Source organism: Arachis stenosperma, chromosome 5 (genome assembly GCF_014773155.1).
Source record: "Arachis stenosperma cultivar V10309 chromosome 5, arast.V10309.gnm1.PFL2, whole genome shotgun sequence".
NCBI lineage: Eukaryota > Viridiplantae > Streptophyta > Magnoliopsida > Fabales > Fabaceae > Arachis > Arachis stenosperma.
Genome location: NC_080381.1, coordinates 70831822 through 70844166, shown reverse-complemented (window position 1 = coordinate 70844166; position 12345 = coordinate 70831822). Strand labels below are relative to the sequence as shown.

The following is a 12345-nucleotide window of genomic DNA, read 5'->3' as shown; positions in this document are numbered from 1 at the left end:
GAAGATCCTCATCAGTTTTTAGCTGAGTTCTTGCAAATCTGTGATACTATCAATACTAATGGGGTTGACCCTGAGGTCTACAGACTTATGCTATTCCCTTTTGCTGTAAGAGACAGAGCTAGGATATGGTTGGACTCACAACCTAAAGAAAGCCTGAACTCTTGGAAAAAGCTAGTCAATGCCTTCTTGGCAAAGTTCTTTCCACCTCAAAAGTTGAGTAAGCTTAGAGTGGAAGTCCAAACCTTTAGACAGAAGGAAGGAGAATCCCTCTGTGAAGCTTGGGAAAGATACAAACAATTTATCAGAAAGTGTCCCTCTGACATGCTTTCTGAATGGAACATCATAGGTATTTTCTATGATGGTCTCTCTTAACTATCCAAGATGTCATTGGATAGCTCTACTGGAGGATCTCTTCATCTGAAGAAGATACCTATAGAAGCTCAAGAACTAATTGAAATGGTTGCAAATAACCAATTCATGTACACTTCTGAAAGGAATCCTGTGAGCAATGGGACGAATCAAAAGAAAGGAGTTCTTGAGATTGATACTCTAAATGCCATATTGGCTCAGAACAAAATATTGACTCAGCAAGTCAATTTGATTCCTCAAAGTCTGTCTGGAATGCAAGCTGCACCAGGCAGTACTAAGGACGCTTCATCTGAAGAAGAAGCTTATGATCCTGAGAACCCTTCAATGGAAGAGGTGAATTACATGGGAGAACCCTATGGAAACACCTATAATTCTTCATGGAGAAATCATCAAAATCTCTCATGGAAGGATCAACAGAGACCTCAACAAGGTTTCAACAACAATAATGGTGGAAGAAATAGGTTTAGCAATGGCAAGCCTTTTCCATCATCTTCTCAGCAACAGACAGAGAATTCTAAGCAGAACCACTTTGACTTAGCAACTATGGTCTCTGATCTGATCAAAACCATTCAAAGTTTTATGACTGAAACAAGGTCCTCCATTAGAAACTTGGAGGCACAAGTGGGTCAGCTGAGCAAGAAAATTACTGAACTCCCTCCTAGTACTCTTCCAAGTAATACAGAAGAGAATCCAAAAGGAGAATGCAAGGCCATCAACATGGCCGAACTAGGAGAGGAGGAAGAGGCAGTGAACGCCACTGAGGAAGACCTCAATGGACGTCCACTGGCCTCCAATGAGTTCCATAATGAGGAACCATGGGAATCTGAGGTTCACACTGAGATCATAGAGATTCCATTGGATTTACTTCTGCCATTCATGAGCTCTGATGAGTATTCTTCCTCTGAAGAGGATGAGTATGTCACTGAAGAGTAAGTTGCTAAATACCTTGGAGCAATCATGAAGCTAAATGACAAGTTATTTGGCAATGAGACTTGGGAGGATGAACCTCCTTTGCTCACCAAAGAACTGGATGACTTGTCTAGGCAGAAATTACCTCAAAAGAGACAAGATCCCGGGAAGTTTTCAATACCTTGTACCATAGGCACCATGACCTTTAAGAAGGCTCTGTGTGACCTAGGGTCAAGTGTAAACCTCATGCCTCTCTCTGTAATGAAGAAGATAGGGATCTTTGAGGTGCAAGCTGCGAGAATCTCACTAGAGATGGCAGATAATTCAAGAAAACAAGCTTATGGACTTGTAGAGGATGTTCTGGTAAAGATTGAAGACCATTACATCCCTGCTGATTTCATACTCCTAGAGACTGGGAAGTGCATGGATGAATCCATCATCCTTGACAGACCCTTCCTAGCCACAGCAAAGGCTGTGATTGATGTGGACAGAGGAGAATTGATCATTCAAGTGAATGAAGAATTCTTTGTGTTTAAGGCTCAAGGATATCCCTCTGTCACCATGGAGAGGAAGCATGAAGAGCTTCTCTCAAAACAGAGTCAAACAGAGCCCCCACAGTCAAACTCTAAGTTTGGTGTTGGGAGGCGACAACCAACTTCTAAGTTTGGTGTTGAACCCCCACATTCAAACTCTAAGTTTGGTGTTGGGAGGTTCCAACATTGCTCTGAACATTTGTGAGGCTCCATGAGAGCCCATTGTCAAGCTACTGACATTAAAGAAGCGCTTGTTGGGAGGCAACCCAATGTTATATTTTATCTATTTTCCTTTGTCATTTTATGTTTTCTGTAGGTTGATGATCATGGGAAGTCACAAAATCAATTGAAAAAGCAAAAATAGAATGAAAAACAGAAAGAAAAATAGCACACCCTGGAGGAAGATAAACGCCAGTAAGGGCAGCAAATGGGCGTTTAACGCCCAGTCTGGCACCATTCTGGGCGTATAACGCCAGAAAGGGGCACCAGACAGGCGTTAAACGCCAGGAAGGGGCAAGAAGTTGGCGTTAAACGCCAGAAATGGGCACCAGCCCGGCGTTTAACGCCAGAATTGGCATAGAGAGCATTTTTACTCGCCACTTGGTGCAGGGATGACTTTTCCTTGACACCTCAGGATCTGTGGACCCCATAGGATCCCCACCTACCCCACCACCCTCTCTCTTCTTCTTCACCCATTCACCAATCACCTCAACACCTCTTCCCCAAAAACCCCTCACCTATCAAATCTCATCTCTCTCTTCACCACTCACATCCATCCTTCATAAAACCCCACCTACCTCACCATTCAAATTCAAACCACTTTCCCTCCCAAACCCATCTTCACTCCTTCATTTTCACACACCCTAAACATTACTTCTCCCCTTTTGGCCGAACCACAAAGCCATCTCCATCTTCTCTATTTCTTCTTCTTCTACTCTCTTCTTTCTTCTTTTGCTCGAGGACGAGCAAACCTTTTAAGTTTGGTGTGGTAAAAGCATTGCTTTTTGTTTTTCCGTAACCATTTATGGCATCCAAGGCCGGAGAAACCTCTAGAAAGAGGAAAGGGAAGGCAAAAGCTTTCACCTCCGAGTCATGGGAGATAGAGAGATTCATCTCAAGGGTGCATCAAGACCACTTCTATGAAGTTGTGGCCTTGAAGAAGGTGTTCCCCGAGGTCCCTTTCAAACTCAAAAAGAGTGAATATCCGGAGATCCGACATGAGATTCGAAGAAGAGGCTGGGAAGTTCTTACCAACCCTATTCAACAAGTCGGAATCTTGATGGTTCAAGAGTTCTATGCCAATGCATGGATCACCAAGAACCATGATCAAAGTGTGAACCCGGACCCAAAGAATTGGCTTACAATGGATCGGGGGAAATGCTTAGATTTTTGTCCGAAAAATATAAGGTTGGCATTCAACTTGCCCATGATGTAAGGAGATGAACACCCTTACACTAGAAGGGTCAACTTTGATCAAAGGTTGGACCAAGTCCTCATAGACATCTGTGAAGAGGGCGCCCAATGGAAGAGAGATTCAAGAGGGAAGCCGGTTCAATTGAGAAGGCATGACTTCAAGCCCGTAGCTAGGGGATGGTTGGAGTTTATCCAACGCTCAATCATTCCCACTAGCAACCGGTCTGAAGTTACTCTAGACCGGGCCATCATGATCCATAGTATCATGATTGGAGAAGAAGTAGAAGTTCATGAGGTTATAGCCCAAGAACTTTATAAGGTGGCGGACAAGTCCTCTACCTTGGCAAGGTTAGCCTTTCCTCATTTCATTTGTCACCTCTGTTATTCAGTTGGAATTGACATAGAGGGAGACATCCCCATTGATGAGGACAAGCCCATCACTAAGAAAAGGATGGAGCAAAACAAGAGATCCCACTCATCATGAAATCCTTGAGATGCCTCAAGGGATGCACTTTCCTCCACAAAACTATTGGGAGCAAATCAACACCTCCCTAGGATAATTGAGTTCCAACATGGGACAACTAAGGGTGGAGCACCAAGAACATTCCATCCTCCTCCATGAAATTAGAGAAGATCAAAGAATCATGAGAGAGGAGCAACAAAGGCAAGGAAGAGACATTGAGGAGCTCAAGCACTCCATAAGATCTTCAAGAGGAAGAATAAGCCGCCATCACTAAGGTGGACCCGTTCTTTAATTTCCTTGTTCTTTATTTTTCTGTTTTTCGAAAAATCATGCTTATGTTTATCTATGTTTGTGTCTTGTGATCATTAGTGTCTTAGTGTCTATGCCTTAAAGTTATGAATGTCCTATGAATCCATCACTTTTCTTAAATGAAAAATGTTCTTAATTGAAAAAGAGAAGAATTGCATGAATTTTAAATTTTATAATAGATTAATTATTTTGATGTGGTGGCAATACTTTTGTTTTCTAAATGTATGCTTAAACAGTGCATATGTCTTTTGAATTTGTGGTTCATGAATGTTGGCTCTTGAAAGAATGATGAAAAAGGAGACATGTTACTGAGGATCTGAAAAATCATAAAAATGATTCTTGAAGCAAGAAAAAGCAGTGAATACAAAAAAAAAAGAGAGAAGAAGCGACAAAAAAAAAACGAAAAAAAGGGGAGAAAAAGAAAAAGAAAGAAAAAGAAAGAAATAAAGTTGTGATCCAAGGCAAAAAGAGTGCGCTTAAGAACCCTGGACACCTCTAATTGGGGACTCTAGCAAAGCTGAGTCACAATCTGAAAAGGTTCACCCAATTATGTGTTTGTGGCATGTATGTATCCGGTGGTAATACTGGAAGATAGAGTGCTTTGGGCCATGGCCAAGACTCATAAAGTAGCTGTGTTCAAGAATCATCATACTTAACTAGGAGAATCAATAACACTATCTGGATTCTGAGTTCCTATAGAAGCCAATCATTCTGAATTTCAAAGGATGGAGTAAGATGCCAAAACTGTTCAGAGGCAAAAAGCTAAAAGCCCCGCTCATCTAATTAATACTGATCTTCATAGATGTTTTTGGAATTCATTGCATATTCTCTTCTCTTTATCTTATTTGATTTTTAGTTGCTTGGGGACAAGCAACAATTTAAGTTTGGTGTTGTGATGAGCGGATAATTTGTACGCTTTTTTGCATTGTTTTTAGTATGTTTTAGTTAGTTTTTATTATATTTTTATTAGTTTTTAGTTAAAATTCACTTTTCTGGACTTTACTATGAGTTTGTGTATTTTTCTGTGATTTCAGGTATTTTCTGGCTGAAATTGAGGGACCTGAGCAAAAATCTGATTCAGAGACTGAAAAGGACTGCAGATGCTGTTGGATTTTGACCTTCCTGCACTCGAAGTGGATTTTCTGGAGCTACAGAAGCCCAATTGGCGCGCTCTCAACGGCGTTGGAAAGTAGACATCCTGGCTTTCCAGCAATGATAATAGTCCATACTTTGCCTAAGATTTGATGGCCCAAACTGGCGTTCCAAATCAGCTCAAGAATGCCCGGTGTTAAACGCCAGAACTGGCACAAGAATGGGAGTTAAACGCCCAAACTGGCACAAAAGCTGGCGTTTAACTCCAAGAGAAGTCTCTACACGAAATTGCTTCAATGCTCAGCCCAAGCACACACCAAGTGAGCCCGGAAGTGGATTTTTATGTCATTTACTCATCTTTGTAAACCCTAGGCTACTAGTTCTCTACAAATAGGACCTTTTGTTATTGTATTTTCATCTTTGGATCTTAGATCATCTTGAGATCTTTGAATTTTTTGATCACTTCAGATCTCTAGATCATCTTTGGATCTTAGATCATCTTGAGATCTTTGAATCTTTTGATCACGTTTTAGGGGCTGGCCTCACGGCCATGCCTAGACCTTGTTCTTATGCATTTTCAACGGTGGAGTTTCTACACACCATAGATTAAGGTGTGGAGCTCTGCTGTACCTTGAGTATTAATGCAATTACTATTGTTCTTCTATTCAATTCAGCTTGTTCTTATTCCAAGATATTCATTCGCACTCAAGAACTTGATGAATGTGATGATTATGTGACGCTCATCATCATTCTCACTTATGAACGCGTGCCTGACAACCACTCCCGTTCTACAAGCAAACAAGGCTTGAATGTTTATCTCTTGGATTCCTTAATCGGAATCTTCGTGGTATAAGCTAGAATTGATGGCGGCATTCAAGAGAATCCGGAAGGTCTAAACCTTGTCTGTGGTATTCAGAGTAGGATTCAATGATTGAATGACTGTGACGAGCTTCAAACTCCTGAAGGCTGGGCGTTAGTGACAGACGCAAAAGAATCAATGGATTCTATTCCAACCTGATTGAGAACTGACAGATGATTAGCCGTGCCGTGACAGGGTGCGTTGAACATTTTCACTGAGAGGACGGGACTGTAGCCACTGACAACGGTGATGCCCAACATACAGCTTGCCATGGAAAGGAGTAAGAAGGATTAGATGAAGACAGTAGGAAAGTAGAGAGACGGAAGGGACAAAGCATCTCCATTCGCTTATTTGAAATTCTCACCAATGAATTACATAAGTATCTCTATCTTTATGCTTTATTCATATATCATTCATAACCATTTGAATCTGCCTGACTAAGATTTACAAGGTGACCATAACTTGCTTCATACCAACAATCTCCGTGGGATTGACCCTTACTCGCGTAAGATTTATTACTTGGACGACCCAGTGCACTTGCTGGTTAGTTGTGCGAAGTTGTGAAATTATGTTTGGACCATGGTATTGAGCACCAAGTTTTTGGAACCATTACCGGGGACTATTTGAGTTGTGAAAAGTAGAGATCACAATTTCGTGCACCATTCCTGCTCTAAGATATTCATTGCACTTCATCATGATGAATGTGATGATCCGTGACACTCATCATCATTCTCACCTATGAACGCGTGACTGACAACCACTTCCGTTCTACCTTAGAACGAGCGTGTATCTCTTGGATTCCTTAATCAGAATCTTCGTGGTATAAGCTAGAATTATTGGCGGCTATTCTTGAGAATCCGGAAAGTCTAAACCTTGTCTGTGGTATTCCGAGTAGGATTCAGGGATTGAATGACTGTGACAAGCTTCAAACTCGCCATTGTTGGGCGTCGTGACAGACGCAAAAGAATCAATGGATTCTATTCCGACACGATTGGGAACCGACAGATGATTAGCCGTGCTGTGACAGAGCATTAGGACCATTTTCACTGAGAGGATGGGATGTAGCCATTGCCAACGGTGATACCCTACATACAGCTTGCCATGGAAAGGAATATGGAAGGAAGGCAGTAGGAAAGCAGAGATCCAACAGGGACAAAGCATCTCCATACACTTATTTGAAATTCCCATCAATGATTTACATAAGTATCTCTTTCATCTATTTTATGCTTTATTTATTATTATTTTCGAAAACCATTATAAACCATTTGAATCCGCCTAACTGAGATTTACAAGATGACCATAGCTTGCTTCATACCAACAATCTCCGTGGGATCGACCCTTACTCACGTAAGGTATTACTTGGACGACCCAGTGCACTTGCTGGTTAGTTATGCGAAGTTGTGACAAAGTGTGATTCACATTTGAGAGCGCTACCATGTTTTTGGTGCCATTGTTGATGATCACAATTTTGTGCACCAAGTTTTTGGCGCCGTTGCCGGGGATTGTTTGAGTTTGGACAACTGACGATTCATCTTGTTGCTCAGATTAGGTAATTTTCTTTTAAAAAAGTTTTCAAGAATATTTCTTCAAAAAAAATTTCTTTGTTTTCGTTTTTCCAAAAATTAGTTTCAAAAAAAAATACAAAAAATTAATAAAATCATAAAAATAAAAAATATTTTGTGTTTCTAGTTTGAGTCTAGCGTCAATTTTTAAGTTTGGTGTCAATTGCATGTCTTTAAAATTTTGTGCATTTTTCGAAAACTCATGCATGGTGTTCTTCATGATCTTCAAGTTGTTCTTGGTAAGTCTTCTTGTTTGATCTTGATATTTTCTTGTTTTGTGTTTCTTTGTTTTTCATATGCATTTTTGCATTCATAGTGTTCTTGCATGCATTAAGTGTTTTGATCCAAAATTTTCATGTTTTGGATCATATTTATGTTTTTCTCTCTCCTCATTAAAAATTTAAAAAAAATCAAAAAATTATCTTTTCCTTAATTTTCTCATAAATTTCAAAAAATTTGAGTTGACTTAGTCAAAAATTTTTAAAACTTAGCTATTTCTTATAAGTCAAGTCAAATTTTCAATTTTAAAAATCTTATCTTTTCAAAACTTTTTTCAAAAAAAAATCAAATCTTTTTCATTTTTCTTTCATGATTTTCGAAAATCTAAAAATAATTTTTCAAAATATTTTTTTATCTTTATTTCAAAATTTCAAAAACTTACTAACAATTAATGTGATTGATTCAAAAATTTGAAGTTTGTTACTTTCTTGTTAAGAAAGGTTCAATCTTTAAATTCTAGAATCATATCTTTTAGTTTCTTGTTAGTCAAGTAATTAATTTAATTTAAAAAAATCATATCTTTTCAACCATATCTTTTTATCATATCTTCTTAAATCATATCTTTTTCAAAAATTTGATTTTAAAATATCTTTTCTAACTTCTTATCTTTTCAAAAATTGATTTTCAACTAACTAATTGACTTTTGGTTGTTTCTTATCTTTTCAAAACTAACTAACCACTTTTCCCTCTCTAATTTTCGAAAACTCCTCACCCCTTTTTCAAAATTCTTTTTAATTAACTAATTGTTTCAAATTTTAATTTTAATTTTATTTCTTCTTTTAATTTTCGAAAAATCACTAACCCTTTTTCAAAATTAATTTTCAAAAACTCCTCTCTCTCATCTTCTTCTATTTATTTATTTATCTACTAACACTTCTCTTCTACTCAAGAATTCGAACTCATTCCTCCCCCTTGTGTTTGGATTCTTACCTTTTCCTTCTTCTATTCCTTTCTTCTTCTACTAACATAAAGGAATCTCTATACTGTGACATAGAGGATTCCTCTTCTTTTTCTGTTCTCTTCTCTTTCATATAAGCAGGAACAAGGAAAAAGGCATTCTTGTTGAAGCTGATCCTGAACCTGAAAAGACTCTAAAGAGGAAACTAAGAGAAGCTAAATTACAACAAGCCAGAGACAACCTTACTGAAATTTTCGAACAAGAAAAGGATATGGCAGCCGAACTCAACAACAATAATGCAAGGAGGATGCTTGGTGATTATACTACACCTACTTCCAAATTTGATGGAAGAAGTATCTCAATTCCTGCCATTGGAGCAAACAATTTTGAGTTGAAGCCTTAGCTAGTTGCTCTAATACAACAGAACTGCAAGTTCCATGGACTTCCATCAGAAGATCCCTATCAATTTTTAACTAAATTCTTGCAAATATGTGAGACTGTTAAGACTAATGAAGTAGATCCTGAAGTCTACAGGCTCATGCTTTTCCCTTTTGCTGTAAGAGACAGAGCTAGAACATGGTTGGATTAACAACCTAAACATAGCCTGGACTCTTGGGATAAGCTGGTCACGGCCTTCTTGGCTAAATTCTTTCCTCCTCAAAAGCTGAGCAAGCTTAGAGTGGATGTTCAGACCTTCAAACAAAAAGATGGTGAATCCCTCTATGAAGCTTGGGAAAGATACAAGCAAATGACCAAAAGGTGTCCTTCTGACATGCTTTCAGAGTGGATCATTTTGGATATATTCTATTATGGTCTATCTGAGTTCTCCAAGATGTCACTGGACTATTCTGCAGGTGGATCCATTCACCTAAAAAAAATGCCTGCAGAAGCTCAAGAACTTATTGACATAGTTGCAAATAACCAATTCATGTACACTTCTGAGAGGAATTCCGTGAATAATGGGATGCCTCAAAGGAAGGGGTTTCTCGAAATTGATGCTCTGAATACCATATTGGCTCAAAACAAAATGTTGACTCAGCAAGTCAACATGATTTCTCAAAGTTTGAATAGATGGCAAAATGCATCCAACAGTACTAAAGAGGCATCTTCTGAAGAAGAACCTTATGATCCTGAGAACCCTGCAATGGCAGAGGTAAATTACATGGGTGAACCTTATGGAAACACCTTGATACGTAAAAATTAAGATTTCACGTACAACCGGCAAGTATACCGGGTCGCATCAAGTAATAAGACTCACTAGGAGTGAGGTCGATCCCACGAGGATTGGTAGATTAAGCAACTTTAGTTAAATGGTAGATTTAGTCAAGCTAACATAGTTTTGATTTCATGATCATTTTGATTTTTGAACATAATTGCAAGAATTTAAATGGCAAGGAATGTAAAGAACTAGAAGAGAGAAATGAAATGAAAGTAAATGACGGAAACTTAAAGTGCAAGAAACTTAAATGACATCAAAGATAAATTGCAAGGAATTAAAGTGTTGCAGAAATTTAAAGAACATAAGAGTAAATGGCAAGAAGTAAATGAACAGAATGTAAATAACAAGAATAGTAAATAGACAGAATGTAGAAGGGGATTGGGAAATGGGTAATCAAATAACTAGAGCAAGAGAAATGAGAATTAATGATAGAGAGGATCATTAGGGATCAGAGATGCAAGTGTTCATGAATTGATGTTAGTCAAATCCTTCTCAATCATGGGCATAGATCCATGGCAAGTGGGTAATTGAATCCCAATCTCTTGGTGATTCAATTTCTCTCCACATAACCAAATGCCACTCTCGTGATCTATTTGTTCATGAGAAGAGATGAAGCTCAAATCTCATCCAGCCACACAATTCCCATAATCTCAACCAAGGAGAGTTACATCTCACATACTAACCAAGGTGTATTGATTAAGGAAATCATGAAAGGATGAACTCTAAACTGAATTATGTGACTCATTCCTCAAATTCACCACATAATTCATATAGATTAACCCCTCTCTCGATGGTGGTTGAATCTTTGAAGAACAAGAGTTCCCTCTTTAGATCAACCACTAAAATTGAGGAGGACAAGATGAATTCACCAATTCATTCCAACAAGCAGAGCTCCTCCCCTAATGAAAGTGGGGTTTAGTGAGTCATTGCTCCAATTTCAACAACAATTTCCATCAACAAAAATTAAACTAAGTGTAAAAGAAAGATGAAGAAGAATAAGGAAATGCTTAAAGCTTCAGAAACGAAGAAGAGAAGTTCCAAGAAGAACCCCAAAATTGCTCTCGGGTATACTCCCGGAAGTACCAAAAGAGTTCAAAAATAAAAGTCTAAGAGTCTAAAATTCTAAGTGTCAAAAAGTAAAGTAAAAAGTCCCTCAAAGTACAAACTAAATCTCTATTTATACTAGTCCTAAAGCTCTTTCAAAGATCTTCAAGTCGGTTAGCAATATGGGCTTTCTCTTTGTTGAATTTCTGGTTCAATTGATGAAGTTTCTGGCCTTTGTGAGGAATAGAGGAGGCAGAGTAAGTTGGCACCAATTCTGGCCCATTGGCTTGGCGTTATTGGCACTAACTCCAGGCCAAATGCACGTTGGCAACGTGCAAGACATTTTCCTGGAAGTGAAGTATGAGACTTGGGCGTTGCTAGCCCAAGTTGTTGCCAACAACTTGCTTTTCCTCTTCCTGGCTCTACTTTCATGCTAAATGTAGCCCAGAATTTGAGTGTCAACCTTCAGCCTCAATATGGACTATTATACATCATTGGAAAGCTCTTGATGTCTATTTTCTAATGCCACTGGAATCACCTCAATTGGACTTTCCTAGCTCAAGTTATGGTTCCTCAAAGAAGGTAAGGTCAAGCTGCCAAGTTGTTGCCAAAAACGCACCTTCATTCCCAAGTTGGCAACGTGCTCGTGCCTAGCCTCCCAAGGCAGGGGCTTGGGGCTGGCGTTGTTGCAAAACACGCCCCCTATCCAGCACGTTGGCAACGTGCTCGTGCCACACTCCAAGGCTAATCTCTAGCCTTCTTGAATTCAACTTCATGTTCTTGATTTTAGGGCCTAAAGGTGACTCTGGTTTGGCTTCAATTTTGTGCTCCACCATAGATTATTATATATGGTTGGAAAGCTCTGAATGTTAGCTTTCCAACGCAACTGGAAGCACTCAATTTGGATCTCTGTAGCTCAAGATATCTTCCATTGAAGTGGACATGGTCAGGCTGCCTTGTTGGAGTTGTTGTGGATAACGCCCCATATATTCCAAGTTAGCAATGTGCATCACAATTTCCTGGCGTTGTTGATGAACACTCCTTCTCTTCAGCACGTTGGCAACGTGCTCGAGCCTTTCTCAAGGCTCCATGTTTGCTTTCTGGCGTTGGCAACGTGCATAGCAAGGCTAATGGGCGTTGGCAACGTGCATGGTGCCTTTCCTGGCGTTGGCAACTTGAATGGTGCCTCTCCCTGGCGTTGGCAACTTGAATGGTGCCTCTCCCTGGCGTTAGCAACGTGAATGGTGCCTCTCCCTGGCGTTAGCAACTTGGTTGGCAAGGCTTGGCGTTGGCAACTTGATTTTGGCGTTGGCAACGTGCATGGCAAGGCTTATGGGCGTTGGCAACGTGGTTGGTGCGGCATATGGGCGTTGGCAACGTGGCTGGTGCGGCACAT

At 39.5% G+C, this 12345-nt stretch overlaps 2 non-coding genes across 2 annotated transcripts; both read right to left on the bottom strand.

The window, feature by feature from the left end:
• Positions 1–219: 219 nt before the first annotated feature.
• On the bottom strand, positions 220–327 carry LOC130984009 (small nucleolar RNA R71). Its single transcript, XR_009087971.1, has one exon. It is a non-coding gene; the product is annotated as a small nucleolar RNA R71 (small nucleolar RNA).
• A 9029-nt stretch (positions 328–9356) lies between these two features.
• On the bottom strand, positions 9357–9464 carry LOC130983477 (small nucleolar RNA R71). Its single transcript, XR_009087464.1, has one exon. It is a non-coding gene; the product is annotated as a small nucleolar RNA R71 (small nucleolar RNA).
• Positions 9465–12345: the final 2881 nt, after the last annotated feature.